The sequence below is a fragment of the Stegodyphus dumicola genome, chromosome 11, assembly GCF_044657685.1.
Source record: "Stegodyphus dumicola isolate Sdum_Otavi_A_Nest chromosome 11, ASM4465768v1".
In the NCBI taxonomy this organism is placed as follows: domain Eukaryota; kingdom Metazoa; phylum Arthropoda; class Arachnida; order Araneae; family Eresidae; genus Stegodyphus; species Stegodyphus dumicola.
In genome coordinates, this window is record NC_140778.1 from 34,137,886 (window position 1) to 34,162,104 (window position 24,219).

Below are 24,219 nucleotides of genomic sequence, written 5' to 3' on the forward strand. Positions count from 1 at the left end.
TATGCAATTGTTTAAGCAAATCCGGGATCTGTGATCTTTCTGCCTTATCTTTCGCCTATACTTAAAATTTTTAATTCTACGTGATTATGTTCGCTTTAAATTACCTAAAGATGTATACTTGAGTATGTAATAAATATACCACTTGAACGTTTCTGTTTAGACATATCCTCTGGGTGTTTATATACAAATAGGGCACAAGAGACTTCATGTTGCTTAAAAACCAAGAAACATTACTGGCTATCCTTCGGTAATTTTGTTAAAGTAAATAAGGGTTCAGGTCAACGAAATTGATCAACAGCCGACTTTTGAGTCTAAGAGACTTTATTTTTACTGAAAGAATTGTTTTAATTTTATTTTACTTAAATGTTTAGATAAATTTTATCCCATACCTATTTCAAGACAGCTGAAATTCTCAATACTGTCTAGAATACCTGGAAAAAAAACACGCATGTTTTTGTCTACTTGAATGAAATAATGCCTGATGGAGGTAAAAGTTTCTTGCGATATTCCAAACTTTTCATATTGTTTTACTTTATGAATGTGTGTGCCGGTGTCATCATTTTTGAAAGCGTAATTTCATGATTTATAGTGAAGAATCGAAATCAAAAATTTCCAAACCCTGTTATGTAACATTGTTTTCAAGATTCGGAGAATTTGATAAATCTTTGAATTAACGCAACTTATAATTGCTTCGGTGAATATTGCTTCTGAACAATTAGATATTTGAAGTTTAAAGCAATCCTTAGTCTCATGGCGCATACCTTTGATACTCTTTTGTGACGTCGAAATTTAATTCTGGATTTAGTAATTAAACTTTTATTTCATTTTTTTCTGAAAATATGGTCCTCTGAATTCATGTCAGGTAATTATGTAACACACATCAAAAGTTAATACGTATTCCTGTCTCTTTCTCTGGCTTCTCCTCTTTCACTCTTATGGATCTCAGATCTTCAGTGAAATTCAGTTATCTGTTCTAGAATTCAAGATTATAAAACTGTGAGAAAAGACAAAGGAGTTTAATCTCTGCATACATGGGTTCTTCGCTCTGTCATGATCGTAACTGTCTCGCTGTCTAACTCGGTTAGTTAGATAAAGTTTTATTTCGTGATTAAACTCTCTGTTGGTTCTCAGGCTTAGAAATCATCATCTTCAAACCAGTTTTCTATTTGGTTTCGAGAAAAATGGAAATTTCACATTTTCATCATTAATATTTATGATCTAAATGTAAATTTACACTCAGAAATGGTTTTGATGCAGTATTTTGTGCTTTCCATTGCTGAAATATTCGAGTGCTTCCTTGAAATTTTCGTCTTGGGTATAAATATTAACCTGACGACTTTTGATCCCTCACCAATACGCAAACTAAACATACGCTATTAATTATTGGGAGCTTGGTTTTTAAACAAATGTCTTACTTTGTAACTCATAATTAAATTTGATGATTACTTTTATCTTTCCTCATTTAGTTGGCATTCTTTCTTGCACTCTAACCAAACTTATTGTTTTCTTTGCAGACCTGAATAGTTTGAATTGTAGGAGAAGTAATGACTTATATTAGATATTTGTTTTGAGAAGGGTCAGTATTCGCGTAAAGTAAGTTTGAAGAAATTGAATTGGTTTACTGATTTAGTATATTATAATACTGATATTATAAATGCTGTAATAAAATTTTCGAATGTTTCCTTATCAATAACGTCCTCAGTATAAATACAGACAGTTCAACAGTTATATTGCTACAATTTTCTGCTCAAAATATAATGTGACGTTAAATATGTTTTTTTATGCGTAAACGGTAACATCAGATATTGCTGTGCAAATGAATACGAGCTGGCGGCAAATAACTTTCAGATACTGCGTATTCGTGATTTATCGAGTGCTTAAAGACATACAAATGCTGGTAATTGATTTCAAACTCAGGTTTTTGGTTTTTACCTACGTGTAACATTAATACGCCCTGAGTAGTTTTAGCCCCCTTATGCAGATTTTTACCTGTAGATTGAGAGCTCATCTGTGTTTTTTCTTGTTAAAAGAGCCTAATTTAACTTTGAGTACTATGCGTCCATGCTTTGAAATACCAGGAGTAGCGGTGCATTACATTCTGAGGACATATTTTAACATGATAATCAACGTAACCACTAATTTGCGATCGCGTTTCTCATGACGTATGGACAAGAATTAATTACAACTCAGGTTTCTGTCTCACTTCAACTTACGCTAAACGTCGCGACTATCGTGCATTCCGAAAGACGAGTTCCGGTTGTCGAATGTAGTCGACCCTACGGGAGCTTGAAATAGTTTGAAGAGTGTAACCTAGGTAGACAATACAGAACATAACGAAAATTTTCAGAAAGAACAACAAGCTGAATTCTTTCCACCACTAATACGAGCCAAAAAATTGGCTTTTCGAGAAAGCTTCTAATAAAGAGAATTAAACTTTTAAATTTTGATTGAGATGGTAATTCAAAAATACACTAATTTTATTACTGTAGCGGTGATTGTTGATATATTATATGTACATTTATTTTGAAGTGTTACGTATTAGAATGGGTTAAACTAGGAATGAAATTGTCTCGTAATTAATATTAATAATATGAAAAGAAAAGAGCTGATTCACTATAATATGGTTTTATTAACTCTTAGTCGCTCTTGATTTGAACTCTAAAATAGCTTGAAACTTGCATATCACTACCATTGGCAATCATTTACCTTTTTGTTTTGGATCAGCCATCGATTACTTACCAATTAAAAACGCAGAAACTCTTGTAGCGAACAATTCTGGGCGAGAAGCCAAAATTCAGCCTTACACCTTCAGTGACTGAAAGTCATATTGGTACCCCCCCTTAACCCTTTTTCAGGCGGTGGTAAATATCTTACCACTAGGCAATTTGTTATCTAGCAGCATACTGAAAATTATTTACCAGAGCCCGATATCAGGAATTTTCCTTTGGAACCAGAGCTTAACATTTTCTGTAATAGATGGCAGTAGAGGCTACGTCAACCGCAACGTTTCTACATTCATCCAGTTTTTAAGTAAAATGGAGAGGGTAATCACGTAGTCTTTTCTTATTTTATTGTGCAATGATATATAAAAATACGTTAAAAGCTATATATTCATATATTTTGTATCTTTATATCACAGTTTGTATCAAAACAGAACATTATTTCACGAACACTATATTCACCATTAGCGTTGTAGCACGTTGCTTTTGATATTTTCTAAATGATTTACCCAAACGGTTTGTGTGTTCTCGTAGAATAGTTATTCAGAAACAAAATAAGCACAACTCGGCATTTCTACGATGATTTATCCTCAATTCAGAGGCTTCCAAACAGGAGCTCACAGCAAAGCAAATTCGCTCATTGAAGGCAGTTGAAGTAAGTAGATACAGAATCATGAGAAGATTCACAGTGCATTATAAGCAATATTATTTATATCAGTCATTGCTTGATTCAATTTCAAACATGCAGTCAGTCTTTTCAAACGCCTTACAGATGGCATCTTTACCAAATTACTTGAAAGAACTGCGAGAATCTGACTTAATTGCGCAGTTCCTTGTACGAATTTGGCAGCTAGCCAAAGCGTGCAAATCTCGAGATGTTCGTTTATATAAGCATCCAGTAAATAATGTACAGGTCTGCCTCTCGACTATGGCTTTTCCGTCATATTGGAAGCCGTGAATTCGTCATTATTTCAAAAATAAAAAGATAGTCATATTTCAGTAGCGAAATAATTGCTAACATGTTATTTGCATTGATTTCGGAAATATGATTTTGTAAAGTATATAAAATGCATTACTTTATAACTTACTTTATAGATTAGTTTCACTTTTTAATATTTTGCTATAATATTTATAAAAAATATTTTAATTATTAATTATTTTAACAAAATTTTAATTAATTATTTAGCACGTATTTTAGTACTAATTAAATTTAATAAAGAAAAAGTATTTATATTAAATTTACATTTCATTAGATAAATTTATCTATATTTAAATGAAATAAAGTAACGAAATACTGCAAAGTAAATCTTAGGCGGACTTCAGACTCTTAACAGGGCAGATTGAGTCTCTTTTCATTCTAAAAGTAATGCTGATGAACTACAAAAAATGCTAAAATGACCTCGTCTAAAAGCGGTCATATCATGACGTTTCAGAAACGTCGACAAAGTGCCAAGATACAACGGCAAATATTTTGCGTCTTCACAACGTTATAAAGACGTCGTAAAAGTTACCACGACCACTTTGCAACCTCTCGGACCAGTTTGCAACGTCGTGTGCTAGTTGGGTACCAATATTGTATTTCCTAGATTTAAAACTATACTTTATTTGCTCTTTTCTGAATGACGAGTGAGGTTTTATGAATGCACTAGAAACCTTATAATAACTTTCCTATAAACCTTCTTCTTCAATTTTATCATATGTCAAAATTTCTCATTAAATCCCATTAATTAGAGTATTATAGCAAAGTCACCAAGCGGTGCAATTTATTTCTAGTAGTGGATAAGAGTGTCGTCAGAACAAAACTCATATTTCATCTTAGGTGATCCGATGCCACGAGGCACTGGTTCCTGGACTGAGGGCCTATCGAAAGAACACACTCATAAGAACGCAATGCTTTACAAGAGAATCGTCGGTGTTATTGATCAATTTTTATCTTAGAAGCAGCAGAATTATGCTAATTTTTAGTTCTAATTTTACGTTACATAATATGCTCAATTAAATCTCGCTAAATATTCAAAACATTGTGCTTACAAAATACTTCGGGCTGTGCACATCGGGCTGTAGGTGGCGCTTAAAAATAAAAGTAGATGTAGAAGTTATTTGATAGCTTAGTGTCCTTTCGAAATTTAAAAAAAAAAAAAAAAAAAAAAAAAAAAACAGCAAATTTAAAGATTTTGTAAGAATTCGAGCAAAATTCTCAGAAGTTTTGTAATATGAAAGTTATAAAAAGTTAAAAAGAGTAATGTTTAATAATGTCTTTCATACTTAATATTCTTCCATAAAGAAGAAAATGACTCTTAAACCGTCGTGTGCCTTTCATTAGATGTACTAATTCACTTTCTGTGCCTACGATTATAAGGACAACGTTACTGATTTGGTCCACGATGATTCTACAACATCGCTAGGCTATAATCTAAATTAATATCCATTTTGATAATATGAAGGCGAGCAAGTAGGAACTGTTTGGCAAGGCGATATAAAACTAGTGATTTCTATGTAGTGAAGAAGTGATAAAGCTTCCAGTTTAAATATGGAACCATATTGAAAGCTCCAAATGAAAGACCCATTTCAATTACGCAAATATTCATACCGTGAGTCTTTAAAAAAATGTTCTGTCCTAGAAGCAGGTTTTAGTTCGTAAAATACTATTCGTAGAAAATACTTAAATTTCTCATAATATATCGTCAGCTAAAATTTTTAACGGCTTCGAAACTCAAGAAATTCATTGTTCACATAAAGTTACAGATTAAATTAATTAGTGTTTAAATTCGCACTCAGATGAAATTAATTAGTGTTTCTTCGGACATTCCTTTATTAGTACTGGAATTGGGAAAATACAGAAAATTTTCTTTCTGTTTGTTCTAGTATTAATAGTTATGCTTATTTTTAACTCATTCCTAAAAATTAAAAATTAAATATATTAAACTGTAATTTTAAAAGAACCAAATTGGTTTAATTCCTTTTATATACACATCGAGTTTTAGCACATTTATTTAAATATTGTGACTAAGGATTTATTTACAAGAATAGAGCTGTGCAGCAAATCAAATGCTTTCAGATAGGGATTTTGCATTTTTGCCTTACGTTATCTCCCTGTAAGGCAAAAACTGGTTAAACCTCCACTGGTTAAACGTTTAGAGAAAATATGATGTTGAGAGGGATGCCGAGAGATAAATTTTGTGTAAATATTTAAGAATGCCTCAAGATTTACTTGCGACGCAAGTCCATAGAATTTTAATAATATTGAAGATTATTGGAATTATTAATAATCAGTTCAATAACGACTGGCCGTTGTCAAATTAAATGGCGAAATTTAATAACTAACAAATAAAAAATAACCAATATAACAAATTATATTAGAAATTCCCATTTATGTTTCGGGATAATGAATAATAATCCATTCTGTAATCTTCATTGATAAACCACTCCTTTTAGTGTTTAGCTTTAAATAAATTCCCGAATAAAAATTAACACGATTTTATATCTAGCCTAACTTTATTTTTCACAAAACTCTCAAATTGTTATTTGTATGTCAGCAGAAAATCCGTGCTGCTTTCAGCATTTCTTTCCTTCTTTCTTTTTTTTTTTTTTTTTTTTTTTTTTTGAGAAAAAGTCTAAATTAGGAATTTTGAATTTTGTTAAAATTTCCGCCAATTATTAGCTAAGTAAATTAACCTCCCTCACATTAATTATCAGAGTTATCGCTAACACATTTGGCAGCGAACAGCATTTTAAAGACAAACTACCTAAAACGCACACACTTACATACTGTGTATTCTCAAACCACCAGCTCTGCCTCAAAGAGACAATGAAGTTACATTCAAAAGAAATATTTTTGCCTTCTTTATCTAATTTTCAAAACTTCGTACACACAATGGGTGGTCAGTAATTTGACAGTAATCCATGTTACGGATTAATTGTTGGATTATGTTTGATTTTAAAATCCATTAGTTGTTGGAATCAAAACTTGTTTCGAAAAATTCGAATTTTCCATCCTATCTAAAAATGCATAATCTTTACTTAAAACTGAAAGAAATTATTTGTCCAGCTTTGCATTCAGCAAACAGTTCACGCTTCCTTCTCTTTCGATAAATGTTATAATAATTAAAATATACAACCTAAGACTTATGTAAATATGTGGATTTATACGCAGGAGGCACGAGATAAGTATTAACAAATGTAATTTAATTACGAATTTACTAAGATGGAATGAAAAGAGGATAAAAGATGGAATGATCGTTACAGCTGGTAAGAAATGAAATTGACATAAGAAAACGATAACCCGACGACTAATCTTAGTCCACGAGTAGGTCATATAAATAATCAACTGTTCACAGTTTTAGCTTTAATCGTCGAATCTCGGTACAAGATCGGGATTCACGGATGCTAGTGGATTTCTATAACACCACTGGGAAATTATCCCTTCATCAACCTCCTGGAAGACAACTCAACGCCGTCTTGGCATCATGGCTGTCTGATTGGTTCTTGAGAGTCGTCTGCTCTTCTCCGAAGGAACACATTCGGTAACCGACAGCGACGACTCAGCTACTAAGGAACGAACAATGTTAGCTATATTAACAACCACCGCTTTTCCTGAACAGAGAATGCAGTTTTATTTAAAAAAAAAGATATTGCATGAAAAGATTAGTAAAGAATTTATCCCACGGAAGGGCATAAAACAACTGGTGGACAACACTTTTGCAAAAACTTAAATTAGGTGCTAGATTGAATTGTATTTGAATTCAAATATATTACTTCTTCGAAGCAGTTCAATAACGACTTCAAAGCTTGTTTCAAAAAATTATATTTAAATTAATAAATCTAAACTGAAAATGCATATATTGACTTAAGAATAAATGTTTTCAGTTTTGCGTTCACCACACAGTACAAGCTTCTTTCTCTTTTATGAAATATTAAAAGCTCTTACGTCTTATAAATTCAAATTTAAAATCAGACGATAAAAGAAATGGTATTTTTGAAAACGTGTTTAAAAGGAATTTAAAAGGAAAACCTTAGAACTAATTAATTTTAGAAAAAAAGGAAAATGTAAATTGAAATGTTAGAATATACTAAAGTTTTTAAAAAATATTCGATATAATAAAATAAAAACTATGAAAACGCAAATTAATTGCTGATATTTAACCGCTTCAAATCGACTCGCCAAGGGGTAAAACATTAAAGTTGAGAAACAAATAAGGAGTACTACCTAATGTTTCGTTCCACTTGTCATTTTGAGCACCAACAAATCAAAACAAAAAGGAAAAAAAATTAAATATTAAAGCTTCTAGATTTTATATTACGCTCAATGTACGTTTTCTTCATTTACACACACGTACAAGTTTCGAGAGCATTTCGGGTAAGATACCTTGGGGAAAAAATTACAAACAACATATCTTTAGGAATTCCGATAGACAGAGTCGCGCGCTGGAGATAAAAATATTCTTTTCCTTACAGTGTTGCCATTCCTTACTCTGAAATCGCTGTGTGTGTTAATATAAAAATTCGTTAACGTTTTACAAAACATGGAATAGTCAATACAACAAACTGCAAATTCGGGATTACAAGTGTTCATATTCAGGTGGAAGATTACGTTACTCAAAATTTGATGGTTCTAGCTACCGTTGTTTTTTCCAGTGCGAGAATATACATAAATTCATGCAGACCTTCCTTATTTAATTTCTTTAAATATAATACAGGGCAATAATATTAGATGGCAACACTTTGAATAGTGAAAGGGACACTTATGGTGAACCGACGGAAAATGCCGTTTTTATTTAATAGGTCCCTAGGATAGCGCCCTTAATTAATTCTCTTATAGAAGAAAAGAATCTGATAATTTCACATCAGTTTGTTTTCCTCCGCTTCGTTTTCGACAAACATCAGCTCCATCTAGTGGCCTGTAAATACTCACCTACCTTTAGGGAGTTACCACCCAGGCAGTGGGCCTCAAAAAATATGCGTATAATAATATTTTGGGTAAATAAGGGTATGGTATTTTTTGCACGTAACTTTTCAAAAATTTATACGAATAAAAATGGTTGAAGATACTGTTGATTCTTTATCGTTATTTTCCACGCATATTTTTTACGAAAATTATACGAATCCAAATGTACTGTAAAAAATCTACTGCCTTTATGTTATATTTCATTCGTCATATTTACGGATATTATACAAATTCTAAAATGATTGAAGTTTATTAATTCAAAATATGTAGGGTATTTCTGGCATTTTACTTAGTTTTCCTTTTTCCACGAATATGAAAAAAAGGGTATGCAAGTATTTTTTTCCAACAGCATTTTAATGTGCTATCAAAATTATTTTCGTATTTTTACGGTCTTTACGTTGAAAATTAATTTTCCTCTGGTTAAAAACCTTGTCCAAATTTGAAAACAATATTGATATCGTATATAAATTTAAATTACTTTATTCTAACATTCATATATAAAGGTAAAATTTTTTAATGAATTTTAACATTTGAGCTAAATTTTTATATACACTTGCAAAAAAATATATTTTCTTGATTTAAAGATCTCCAAAATAACTTATTTATTTTCCTATATCAAATTTGTTATTTCTATTCATATCAACATTTACATTAACTTACACAATTTAATTTCTTTTATGAAAATCCTATTACCCATTTAACTGGAATAAACTGTATATTAAATTTGTGTACTTACTGCATTTAGTACAGCATTCGCCTTATTGACAATTAAATTGGAACAAGACTTCAGCGAATCTTTCATGTCGAGGAACAAAATAATACATAGAGCAAATGATGCTCGAAAATGTTTAACTTCTTGAAAAATACTAATTCAGAAGTCAAACAACAAAAATCAGCATTATTAAATAAAATTATAACGCTGATTATTGTTGTTTGATTTCTGAATTAGTATTTGTTCGGCGTGTCATTGTGTCTTGAAGAATTGTTGAAGAACTGTTCAATGTAGACCATAGAGATATGCATCGGAATCGTTAATTATAATCAAAGTTTATTCACATTAGTTACGCATGAAAGTAATCTTTTAATTTGTTTTCCGAAGTTTCTTTTCGAAGAGCTATGAGAGCAATTTTTTTTTCTGTCCTGAAAAATTGATCAGACGGAAACCATTACTTACTGAACCATGATTAAGAAAGTGTATGTATAAATGAATTCATAATTAGCACACCGAAATAATAAGCTACTTTTGTTCATTATATTAATCCACAGAAATAAGACAAAGCTATTCTCTTGGGAGTAATAAAAGTTAGATAATCATTTAATTCGAATTAACATTTTTACTTAATTAATTAATAAAAAAATTAGTTGGAGATGGCTGATAACATAGGGTCGGCACTAGTTGCATATTGACCCCATCTCCTAGGGAAGATTGGAAAATTTAAAGAATGGTAACTCAGAGTCTGTAGTCATCTTCTGGATAGACCTTTTCCCAAATACTGTACAGTGAGATCTTCAGAAAACAGAGGCGGGGTTCCTCTAGTTTAAAGCTAACATCAATGCAGGCTATTGCGGTGTGTGGCATCATCTCCTACGGTAAGATCATCTGGTGTGCGTCGGCGACCCATCAAGACTAAGCCTGTTACGGTGGGACGACAGCTTCGTTGAAACCCGACAAAGGGAAATCACGATGAGAGCTGCCAATGGAGACGCAGGGTTACTCCTTCTCAGGCACATAATAAAGCGTCTTACGAAGTGTCTACCTTCCCTGGTGGACACTCCAAGAGCAGGAGTTTAATTATGTTGAAGGCGTTTAGAGCGAAGCTACCTGAGTCAGCTGGCTCAGAAGTTTTTGTATTAATTCTTTTTCTCTAACGAGCGTGCAAGCATTTTTAAATCGGAAAACTTCCACATTGCCAAAAACTCTCCAAAGGAGATCAGAAAAATATACAACACGCCAAGAACAAAACCATATAAAAATTTCTAATGTTTTCCAATCACAATTTCACCTTTTAAACTTTGAGGCTGCAAAATTCGCCAAGGCAAATAACTCTTTTCACGGAAGGATTCCCCTTCCGGAAACGGGTGGGAGGAAATATTCATCATTTCTCAAAAACTAACTCTGGAAGCTTAAAAACTGCGCCATTTCTTCTAAAAATATATGTTTAATTGTGAATAAGTTCTCAAACAATTAAGCAAGGCAGAAAAATAAAATTCTACCAGAAAGGCACAAATTTTCTGTACAGAAGCCTATAAATTTCAGTTTGTTAAATTCAAAAATTTTATTTTTAAGTTGAAATAATACTCCAGAAATACTTAAAACTAAAGTCTTTTAATAAGGAATCAAATTTAAGAGACCTATTTTGAGTTCTCCAAAATTAACCACAATTTTAAAAACGTTGTTTAACTATAATTAACTTTACTTATTAAAATAAATACTTGCAAACACACAAGCGCATTAAAACTTTAATTAATGTAACTAATAAGGTGTGTAACTGCAATTTAGGATACACTCTGAGTAATCATTTCTAAAAAAACTTGACTTCTTCAACACCTTACCACCCGAGTCAAATATATTGAATCATAAAACTTTACCAGAAACAGGGATAAACTTTAAACAAAACTTATTAAATTAACACAGCAAGCTAGTGTAACAAATAGTACAAATAGAAACAGATTACTAATTTTAAGATCATTAGGAAGGAAAAGTCATTAAAAGCCCAACTTCAATTTAAAAGATAAAAAGAATTAGCACTACCAATCAACTATTTTAAGTTAACCAATTTACAGCTTACAAAAACACTTCCAACAATTACTTTTAACAAAACTAAAAAAATCAAATTAATAAAATTCAAATACTGAGAAAACTGAATTAAGAAGCAGCAAAGCTGATAAACTGAAATTAAGAAACAATTATTACATAACAGTACTATGCGTCACCCGCTTTGAAATACTAAGAATAACGGTGCACTAGATTCTGAGGACACATAATGATGGTCAACGCAACCACTAATTTGCGACTGGGTTTCTCGTTACGTAGTTTGACGAAACATAAGCCTAGACAAACAATACCGAAAAAACGAAAATGTTCGGGAAAAACGACAAAATGTATTTTTACGTTTATCCACCGCTATTTCAAAACGAGCCAAAAATATTGCTTTACGAGAAAAAAGCGAAGTTCTTGCCGTCCGTCAGTATTAAAATTTAAACGAGATGGAAAATAGTAAGTACACGAATTTTATTCTTGTAGCGGTAATTGCTGATATATCGTATCTAACATTTGTTTAGAAAGGTACGTATTATTAGAATCTATAAAACTAGGCACGGAATAGTTTCGTAAGTTAGTAACAGAAAAAAACAAAAGAGCGAATTTACTACAATATGGTTTTATTAACTGTTAGTTGCTACAGATAGGAAGAGTCATTTTGCGAAATTCACTTTCAAAATAAATCTTCTTGATTTGAATTCTAAAATCGAAGTTAATCCGAACAGTTGAAACTTGCATATCACTAAATTGGCAGTGATTTCCCTTTTTAGTTTTGGATTAGCCATTTAAAAATGCAATGCCTACCATTTAAAAATGCAATGACTGATGTAGAGAACAATTCTGAGAGGCGACAAACAAAAATTCAACCTTAACCTTCACTGACTGAAAGTCGTATTCGTACCACGGTTAACGTGGTTTACATTGTATTTGCAAATATTAATTTTCATTTTTCATTTTAAGCACTTTGTACATTTAATTTTTCATTTTAGCTACGTTGTACTACTGGTCATGTTTCCGACGACAAGAAAAACCTCTCTAATATCAGTAGCTAAAGAGAAACAAAAGGTTTCAGTTCTTGAAATTTTCAGTTCAAGTTCCGAATCAACTACCTCGTCAGTGTTACGCAAGTAATACGAGACGGATTCATCTACAAATGACGCAGTACAGTACGATTTTTAGAATAGAGAGGGTGTATTGACGATTATTGCTAATTATAATTATAATGTGATTTTTATCTCATAATTTTGATTTGCATATTTTTAATTTTACACATAAAATTTCCTTGCTACTGCTGTAATGGCTTTTGCTAAAAAGTATTTTCTGTCGCCAAGCCTGTTTCTCTTTGAAGGGGGATATGCAAGTGTGAACTCAAGAGTACTCAGATATCTCAAGGGTAGTTTCGCTCTTTAAATGCGCTTTAGATTACGTTGTTTTTAATTATCTCTGTTTTTACTGACTGTACTCTGTGATAATGTAAAGAGTTGTACAACTATGTTTCTTGGAAACTTCCGGAATTCTGAGGTCTTTCTTTTGGTAAAATAAATTTTATCAATCAGTCATCGGATCTGTGTGTATTCAATATATTATGAACCCGTACCCACGCAACAATATATTACCAGGAGAGAACAATAGGTAAAGAATCGCTGAATGCTTTTGAGCAATATTATGCTTTAACTAAATCATGTTTGGATCGACAGAGCAATTTGTTAATCAGTTGTGTGTTATACCTTAATTATGTTTGAATTGTGAGATTTAATAATGCTTCTTGTTCCTTGTAAAATATTTTAAGAAATGATTGCAACTTCGAAATAAAAGTTAATTTTATCATTTGCAATGCTCAAAATGTTTGAAAAAAATATTTAACGTTACATGCGTTAATCACTATTAAATCAGTGCCACATCATCATTATTTTACTTTTATGATACCTCGAAATTGCTTTCTCAGAGAAGTCATGATATGTGCTGCTGCTCGAACAGAGGATATACTATGTGCACAGGCTAATCAGCCCCCCCTCTCTCCTTCTCTTTCTCTCTACATATGCATACATAATATATAAATATTTAATGACTACATGTGTATGTAATAAAAAAAGGATTTTGATTGATGGTGTTGTCGAAGGTTGAATACGTAACTAAAAGCAAGAATTTATTTGAGTAAAATGGTAATCTGCACTGAATAGGAAACTGGCATTTGAGGCAAATTAAATCTTCATTTTATTTTCAGCAAACATGTTGCGGTCACAAACAACTTGACAAATTATTTGTGTCTATTTAAAAATGTTTGCATTTTTGATAGATTTGCAATAAGAAGAGTGCAGCAGACAGCAAACCAGCTATGCGGAAAAGTAGAAAGTGTGTGCCTTATGTTGAGGATGAAATCTTAATTCAGACTGAGTTGCACTACTTCACTGCTACATTGCGAATAAATTTTTTTTAGCTCAATCCTAAATGAATCTACTTTATCTTTATACAATGAAATAGTTTAAATTATTTCTAAACCTCTTCAATGAAGTTGCAGAAGTAAAGTCAATTTGTATATAATTGCTTTGCAGTGAATTTAGAAAACATGTTAGAACACATTATACATTATACATAGAAAAAATACATTATACAGAGTTTTGGAAAAGCATGTAAATTCATTAAATGTACCCGCAGTCTCGAAACTCAAATCTGTATTTACATTAGAAGAGTTACGAAACCGGTAAAACATTATGAGACGAATATGTTTTATAGTTTATTCAACTTGCACTGCAGTGACTGTCGGTTTTAAGTAAAGTAAAAATCCTTTCCTTATTTCAATATAATGAATATTGAATCTTGTAGGAAGAATAAAGCTAATTTTTCAGAATAAACAAAATACTTTTATTTAAATTTTAAAACAGAACCAAAAAAAAATAAATACTGCAGCTCTAAACTATCAAAATTTTAAACTCTTAACTACTGCAGTTAAAACTCTTACAACTATTAAAATATTCAAAATCCTCCACTCTCTAGAAACAAAATATATAAAAATCTTTCGAATCCTCTTCTTGTTGCCACACCGTAAAATGCAAGTTCTTGTCCTATTATTTATATTTCACGTTCTCTTTAAGTCACGATCTTCACAAGTCATGATCTTTACAAGTCACGATCTTTACAAGTTCCCCCACAAGAAGCACATTCGTCACCGTAGAGACAATGTTGCTCAGAGTTCATTGAGAGAGAAAGAGTTAACAGCTAACCTTGACAAAGCATCAGCATTCCCATGTGAACTTCCTTTGCGGTATGTCACAGTCATGTTATACCGTTGTAACGCTAAGGCCCAACGAGACAGTTTAGCACCATGAGGGGCGTTTTGGGTCAAGTAGGTGAGGGGATTGTGATTAGACACAATCTGCACTTTGGCACCGAAAATCCATGTGTCAAATTGTTTCAAGGCTTCGATGACACAAACTGCTTCTCGTTCGAAGGTTGACCATAGTGTTGACAGGGCGTTAGTTTCTTGCTGAAAAATGCTATGGGCATTTCTTTTGTAAATGGTTTATCTTCATTATCATTCTCACCTATGGTAGGCAATCCTAGTAGCTGTTGTTCCTTATCATCTTTCTTCTCTTCTATCTTTCCAATGGCTTTGTCGAGTAGCTCATACCATTCATCAATTGTTTCAGCTTTATCAATTTCTTCAAATATGGGATTTCTGTGCGTGGTGAAAGTCCTATAAACTAAAAAAATCTCAGCAATTTTTTCTTCTTTTTCTAATAATTCTTCATCAACATGATGTAGATCGTCTACCTCGGGCTCGGGCTCTTCTATTAATTCAGCAATTCCTTCCGTTTCTTTCTCGTCTTCCAGTTCTTCGATGTCACCCGAATAATTTTCTGTTCAATCTTCCATGTTTTCACCCTTGAACTTGAAAAGTTTTTTGTGGTTTTCAGTTTCATTGTGGATGACATTTTCCTTTTCAGTTTCAACTTTTGTTGTATAATCCACACTTTCTTTTTCATCTCCCAGTTCAACAGTATCTATGCTGTCCTTATTGTACTTTTTGTTTCTGTTATCATCCAGAATTTCTTTTTCAGTAAATTGTAATAGTTCACTTTTATCTGAAAGTTTATTTTCAGTTTCAAGATCTGCAGCTTCTGTGTGATTTACATTTTCATTTTCAGTTACTAAGTCAGCTTTCACACTTTCCTTATGGATTATTAAGTCATTCTTTTTATCATCTACTTTTTCCTTCTCGTTTCCAATTTCAGCAATATATTCTTTCTCTTCTATGTTCTCATAATCAAGATTTACTTGAGTTTTACTTTCATTGACAGTTTCTTTTTCAACTGGGATTTCAGTCTCACCCATAAATTTGTTTTTACTTTCAGGTGGAATAATTTCTACATCTGCTATCTTGTTGTCAATTAACCTTTCGTCTTTGAGTTCATCTTCTGTTTCTACCCTCTTAGTTTCTTCAGTTATAATTTCTTCCTTCTGTGCTTCCTGTTCAACAATTTTATCTTCTATCATTTCTGTTTTCTCTATTTCTGTAAAGGGCAGTTCTTTACAACTTTCACAGAATTTTTTAACATCTTGCTTAATAGTAGGCCAAAAGAATGAGTACTTGATTCGTTGAATTGTCTTTTTCTCACCGAGGTGGCCGGCAAGAGGGATTTCGTGTGCCATTCTTAGGACTTCCCTTCTTTTTTCTAAAGGTAACACAACTTGCTTAATGTTTTCACCACAGATATATTCGGAATGAAGTAATATGCCATCATCGAAAGTATATGAATTTTGATTTTTATTTGCCCATTCAAAGCATTTTTTCAGAGTTTCGTCTTGTTCTTGATGTGTCTTGAATTCTGGTCTTACTCGATTCGTTGTTTTCCCAGACTCTATGTTTTCTTGGGAAAGCTGATTAACAACAGCCAAATTTCTAGTATTTTCTTCAACTGATAACGGTTTATCATCTGTCTCTTTGTACTCTAAGGGGGATGCATCCCAATAACGATCACAGTTAAACAGTTCGATATTCCCACAGAGTGTTTCATAAGCTGAAGAACTCAATAGCAAATCGGTAACTAGCTTTTTTGAAACAGCACACGTAATGGACACTCTACCGTGAAAATCATCGTCAATTTTCATCTGGAAAATCTTTAGTGGAGTAATTTCGTTTTCACCAAAAGCAGAAGATATCTCTATTTTACTTTCTCCTTCGCAAGGTATGTTGTCAACCAATTTCTCACGGACTACTGAGATTTGTGCTCCCGTGTCTACGATTCCATTTAAAATAATATCTCCACATTTAACTTTGACAAGTTTTAATTCATCTATGTTTCTAGACACGTCCACCGATTTTGAGACAGGAATAGAGATCTTGACAGTTAGCACTTCTGGTTTTTCTTTTTCTGTAAGGGGTGCTTGTGTTTGTATTAAGTTGTTTTGTGCTGTTGCAGAAGCACTTCTTGGTATCCGATTTTTGGTACATAACTTAGATGTATGACCTTCTTTTCCACAATTACAGCAAGTCAGTTTGAAACTAGGCTTTTGTGGTTCGTCACTCTTACGGGATGGGTACACTCTTGGCATGTTTTCAGCGGACAGCGATTTATTTCTGAAAGCTCTTTCTGGAAGTGGAGAATGAGGTTGCCATTTTTTATTAGTTCTGTCTGCTGATGGATTACCACCAGTCCGTTTTGAGATATTACGAACACTCTCATATTCGTCAAGTTTATCAGCTAATTTGGTTGGAGAAACGAACTTCGCCCAGTCGTCAAGAAGATGGTCTCTTACTTCATAGGGTACTCTTTTCTTAATTTGGTCAGTAATAATCAAGTCTTTTAACGCGGCAAAATTTGTAATTTCAAGACCATTGATCCATTCTTCAAAATAACTTGTAATTTCGTAGCAAAAATCTCTCCATGATTTTTCAGTGTTCTTTTGGTGCATCACAATTTTTTTTCTAAAGCTTTCAGGATTTAATTTAAATCTCTTCAATAAAATGTCCTTAATGTACTCATAATCTTCAAAATTTTCTTCAGATTCCCTACCAATTAATTGAATGATTTCAGATCGCATTAAAGTCAATAAACATGAAACCCAATCTTTAGGATCAATCTTTGTCCTTTTAACTTGTCTTTCAAATAAGGATAAATAAATCACAATATCATTGTGTCTTAAATTGAATTTGGGAATAAGCTTAATTAAATCAAAATTATGATGTCCATTTTCATTTGTTGGTGGAGTTTGTGTTAGTCGAACACGAGATTCAATTTCGAGTTTCCTCAATTCAAACTCCATTTGCTCTCTTTTCTGCTGTGCTTCTAATTCTTCTTTCCTTCGTTGTTCCTCAATCTTTTCTTTCCTTCGCCTTTCCTCAAGCTCTTCTTTCTCCTTTCTTCGCTGTTTCTCAATCTCTTCTTTCCTTCGCCTTTCTTCAAGCTCTTCTTTCTCCTTTCTTCGCTGTTCCTCAATCTCTTCTTTCCTTCGCCTTTCCTCAAGCTCTTCTTTCTCCTTTCTTCGCTGTTCCTCAATCTCTTCTTTTTCCTTTCTTCGCTGTTCCTCAATCTCTTCTTTCTCCTTTCTTCGCTGTTCCTCTTCTTTTCTTTTCCTCTCTTCAATAATCGTTAAAAACACTTCTTTAGCAAATGCTTCATCACATGTATCACTTATTATATTATTATTATTATTATTATTATATAATATTATTATTTCATTATATTATTATATTATTTCATTATTATTTCATTTTTATCGCCACGATTTTCATACTTGGATCTACTTGAATTTTTAATTCAGCAGCTAAAGCCAGCAAATCCTCTTTTTTCCCACGTCCCATAAAAGCCATGTCTCGATTTTATTCAGCCAATAGACTCTTAGTTTAAAAAAAAAAAAATTTTTTTTCTCTTTTCTTTTTCTATTTAAATATAATTCACAATGAATTTAATTTTATTCGGCACGAAAATCAATCAGTGGAATCAATACTTAATGTGTACTTGTACACTAATGTGTACTTGTACTTGTACAATACTTAACGTGTACTTGTACTCGCCAGAGTAAGTGTACTTTAGTACACTTACTCTGGCGAGTCAAACGAAATTACATTTGAACACTGGCGTATTCATTACTTTGACAAGTAAGTAAACTAAGATTCCACGACGGAAACAATAATTAACTTTTCATAATCTTAATTAATTATTTTACGTTTACAAGGTAAATTGAGCTCTCACCTGAGTTATTTTGGTTCGTAATTATATGCGGGTAAATCCCGATCCTGTCGACTGCGCCAGTAAAAATCCTTTCCTTATTTCAATATAATGAATATTGAATCTTGTAGGAAGAATAAAGCTAATTTTTCAGAATAAACAAAATACTTTTATTTAAATTTTAAAACAGAACCAAAAAAAATAAATACTGCAGCTCTAAACTATCAAAATTTTAAACTCTTAACTACTGCAGTTAAAACTCTTACAACTATTAAAATATTCAAAATCCTCCACTCTCTAAAAACAAAATATATAAAAATCCTTCGAATCCTCTTCTTGTTGCCACACCGTAAAATGCAAGTTCTTGTCCTATTATTTATATTTCACGTTCTCTTTAAGTCACGATCTTCACAAGTCATGATCTTTACAAGTCACGATCTTTACAAGTAACATGCAGTGACTGTCGGTTTTAAGTAAACATTGTACTGTGTTACAGTAGAAAGTGATGTTTCGGATCTAATGGACGGAAGTATAACACTTGTGAGAAGAAATTTAAGGAAAACTGTTACCACTATCTGCAAGAACAAATATAAGAGAAATTTTCTATTGTAAGAAAAATGTTAATGAATTTTCTTCTTAGATGTGTTACACTTTTATCGCACCAGTTACATTTCTGTAATAAGGAAATTTATTATTGGAATTGATCTATTGAATTCCGTTTGTTGTAAATGGGCTTATAAATTAAATGTGCATAGAAAATCCAAGCGCCAGTGATGACTGATTCTCGTCTGTCTCTTTCTAATCCTATTTTATCGTATCGTTATATTTTTTAATAACAAATCTTTCAATAAAGATGTCAATTGAGAGAAATCAGGAGTTTACAGGAGCACATCTCAAAGTGAAATGCATGTAAGAAAAATAAAAACAACATCTTCAAATTTCGCATTTTATTGTGCAACAATTTACGTAAACCGTGTCGTCTAAGAAGAACTAGTTTTAAAATGGCAAAAAATACTAATATTCACCAATAACAATAATACCAGCAACAATAACTCTCTTAAACCTGAAATTAAAGATTTTCCTGACAAACATTTCATTCAGATAGAAATTAAATTACAAAAATGTAAGGCTCAATCCTGGAACACGCTTCACAATTCGAGATGTTCTGTACTTTTCTTAGACTTGGATACGGTTTATTTATAAAGTAATATTGGCTTCTTCGCTTTCTAGAAACCAGTTACAGTCCCCCATAGCTGCATATTTGAAGAAAATTTAAATTATACTTAAACTGAGTTGAAATCTTAGCTTTATAATGTTATTGCACGAGATTTGTTTACTATAAATTTACTTTATAGTCTGTTGGTTGCTGTAGTTAACATGTATTAGGACGAGTTAACGTTCAAAACTGAATTATTAAAATTTATCAAACAGTTAAAATAACTATATAACTGCTCAAAATGCAAAAAAGAGTTCTCTGGCTCAAAATATTTTTTTATGAATTATCATGAATAAATTTTTCAATATTTTTAATCAGTACATCTAATGTCACAGATTCCTGCAGTACAGATGAAAACAGCTTCATCGCATAGAAAGACAGGCTATAGTACTGTACGATTCGAAATAAATGTTATTTATAAATGGTTTAAATTATTTCACTTTAGAAATTCAATATTCCTTTTTCGAAAGTTTTGTGATTAAACACGTACTAAATTAATTGGTAAAGTATATTCTTCTATTCCCTATTAGAACTCGAACAAACAACTTTGAGAAGCTTCCTAGTTATTTACTGCAGTTAAGAAAAAAACGCAACAGGGAAAACTATACATAATTTAAATAATATGTTTAGCGTAAATTTCAGAGTCGAAAAATTCTCTCCGAAGAAGCTTCCAATTCAATGTTACTGGTGTCAGGATCATAGACAATGCCAACACTTCTGTTTTAATTCAGAACGCTGTTGCAAATGCGGAATAACTCATCGAAGCAAACATTGCCCAATGAATCCAGAAGAAAAACTTACGCGTATTTTCTGTCAAAAAGACGAAATTAATTAACAAAATAGAAGTGGCTATCAAAAACGAAATCAAAACAGTTGATCAGTTAGAAGCATTTTTGGAACAATTAATCGGAAAAGAAACTGATTTAAATTCTTTAAATGATGAAATTGAAAATCTTTTGAGCGTCGAAACACTATCTGAAGTTATAGAAGCTTCAGAAGAAATAAAAGAAAAAATAATTTTTTGGAAATCGAAACTTCATTCTAAAATAAAGAAATTGAATTCTTATTCTACCCAAGTTGATACAGTTTCACAAAACATTCATGTGATTAATAATGAAACTGAAAAAATAAATATAAAATTGCCTAAATTACATATTAGTAAATATTATGGTAATTATTTTGGTTGCTTAGACTTTTACAATTTATTTGAAAGCTCTGTTCACAATAATCCTAAATTAAGCAAAGTTGATAAATTTAACTATTTGAAGTCCTATCTCGATGGTACCGCGGCAGCATGTATTAGTGGATTTGCTTTAAGTGATGAAAATAATGATAAAGCACTTGATTTATTGAAAGAAAGGTTCGGAAATAAAAACAATTTGATTAACACTCATTTGAGTGTCTTGCTGTATTTAACTACGGTTAAAAATCCTAACGATGTTATAAGTTTACAAAATTTATATGATAATGCGGAAACGCAGATCAGAAGCTTAGATTCTTTAGGAATTACATGCGACAGGTGACGGAAGACGGGGATGCCTGGTGTTTAACAGAGGTAAAATGAATCATATGCAAATCTATTGACACCAATTTTAAAGAAATTAATTTCTTCTGAATTAGTTTTAGAATTTAATCGCATTCAAGGCGACAAAGAATTTAATTTAAAAAACATCTTTTGCAATTCATTAATAAAGAAATTCGAAGCCGTGAGAGGTCCTTTCCAATTAAGAATTATAAATCATCGAATCAGCGAGTGCACTTATTTTTTCCCGCAAGAAAAAATAAAAAGTAAAAATTCTACTCCCGTTAGACATAAATCTTCAATACCTCCGCATAAGAGGAAGAATTCTTTCTCGCCCCCCCCACACGCATGAATTCCCTGCGTCAGTTGAAAACGTTATGTGTTTACTTTGTAGCAAAGGTCATAAATCAGAATCATGCTCTACATTTAATGCAAATGAAAAGGGAGATATATTAAAGAAACAAGCTCGCTGTTTTTTATCTTTAACGCCAAATCATTGAGTTGCAGAATGTTTGAAAAAGGAACTGTGTCTTAGCTGCAGTAAATCTCACCATGTCTCAATTTGTTTTCGAAATCAAGATAATCCACACATTATTTCTCCAAAAGGGCAAACCTATAATGTCGTATCGGCAAAAAAGAATACTATGTTACAAATATGTTCAGCCTTAATTGATAATGGAAAAGAGCAGGAAATTGTTAGAATTTTCCTGAACAATGGTCCTTTGTTTTATCAGCTATTTCCGAAAGGTTTAACTTGCCAGTTGTTAGAATGGAAAGCCTTTCCATTTGCACATTTGACGCTAAGGAAACGGAAACAAAATCATTTAATGTAATTAAACTTAAATTAAAGATTAGAGATAATCCAAATTTATGCATAGAAATTGAAGCACTGGAGACAGAACATATTTCAGGCACACATTTACCGACTCCCGATGAAAATATTGAGAAGCGCTTTAGACGTTTAAAAAATGTACTAGTGGACTGTTTTGAATTTAAAAATAAAAAAAAAATATCAATGCTAATAGGTGCAGATTACTATTATAACATTGTCAATGGTCGAATTACACGCCTAAACAAAACTCTCGTTGCAGTTGAAACAATATTTGGGGGGTATTTGCAAGGCCGAAATACGAACTTAAATGAAACGTTTGCAATGAGTGCTCTGGTAAACGAATCCAATATTTCCGATCAACTCAAGGAATTTGGGGATTTAGAGAATTTGGGTATCGAGGCAGAAGTAGCTGACAGAACGCACTGAGAAAGATATAACGAGTGAATTTGAATCCGGAATTGCATATCAAAATAAGCGATACAAAGTGAAATTGCCCTGGAAACCAAATATGAAGACATTATTAGAAAATAACGAGCAGATAGCAATGAAAAGATTTTTGAAATTGAAATCATCTTTTAAATATGATCCTTCCTTATTTTGTGAATATAACACTGTTCTAAAGAACTATCTTTCGGAGAATATTATTGAACCTGTCCCAGTTGATGAAGTAAATTTACACCAAAATACATTTTGTCTACCTCATCGAGCTGCAATACGTACGGAGAAGACTGCAAGTAAATTACGCATTGTGTTTGATGCTTCGGCGCATGCGGAATGTCAATTATCTTTGAACGATTGCTTATACACGGAACTTAATTTTATGCCTGACCTATTTCTTCTTTTGATTAGATTTAGAACGAATCCGATTGCATTTGTTGCAGATATTAAGATGGCCTTTCTCCAGATTGAAATAGATGAAAGTGAACGAAACTACACCAGATTCTTCTGGGAAGAAAATCCAAGACCTGATAATGGAAACAAGAAATTGGAAATTTTTCGGATGACAAGGGTGTAATTTGGGGTAAGATCTAGCCCGTTCATCCTTGCAGCCACAATCAAGCATCACTTGAAACGTTACGTAGGTATATTTCCTCTAACTTCTAAATATGTTAATGAATCATTGTACGTCGACAATTTTATTTGTGGGCAAGTCACTGTTCAAATGTCTCTAAAGACCTGTAAAGAAAGTGTAGATATTCTAAAAGAAGCAAGCATGGATCTTCAAAAGTGGAGAACCAATTCTCCTGAGCTAAGTAAATAATTAAAGAATTAAAACTTCAATGTAGATCAGGGCGAAAAATCTCTAGATTCAAAGCTTATAATTTTAAAAGCATTGGGAATTAGTTGGGATGAACAAACTGACAAGTTTCATTTCGATACTAGAAATCTGGAAACATTTCTTTTAAAAAGAACTAACACAAAAATTCACTTACTACAAGCGGTAGGTCGACGTTTTGATCCAATATGTTTTATAGGAGCATATACTATTACAGCTAAGCACTTTATACAAGAAATTTGATGTTGCTCGAAAGGGTAGAAATTGCTTGGAATAAGTGGTGCGATGAGATCCAAGATTAAGGGAAATAATTATTTCCCGATATTATTTCAAAGTTCTTTGCCTAGTCATGCAATCACAATTCAATTACACTGTTTTCCAGATGAATCTAAGAAAGCTTATGGTACTGTTACGTATTTGCGCATAGAAATAAAGAGTGGAAATATAATTTCTAGGTTTGTAGAATCAAAGGTCAGGGTAGCTCCGTTAAAAACCCTTTCGATTCCCTGATTGGAACTCATGGGTGCACTTTTGTCTTCAAGATTGAGCAATAAAATCGTGACTAAATTTTTCACTTACTCGATATTTTTGGACATATTCCTCAATAGCGTATTACTGGATCAAGGGTGATCCAAATAGACATAAGGTGTTCGTGAAGAATAGCGTAAAAGAAATACAAAAATACAGCAATCCAAAAGAATGGCATCATTGTATGGGAAAGAATAATCCTGCCGATTTTATTTCTAGGCGTTTATCCTAAGCGAGCTCAAGAGTAATCA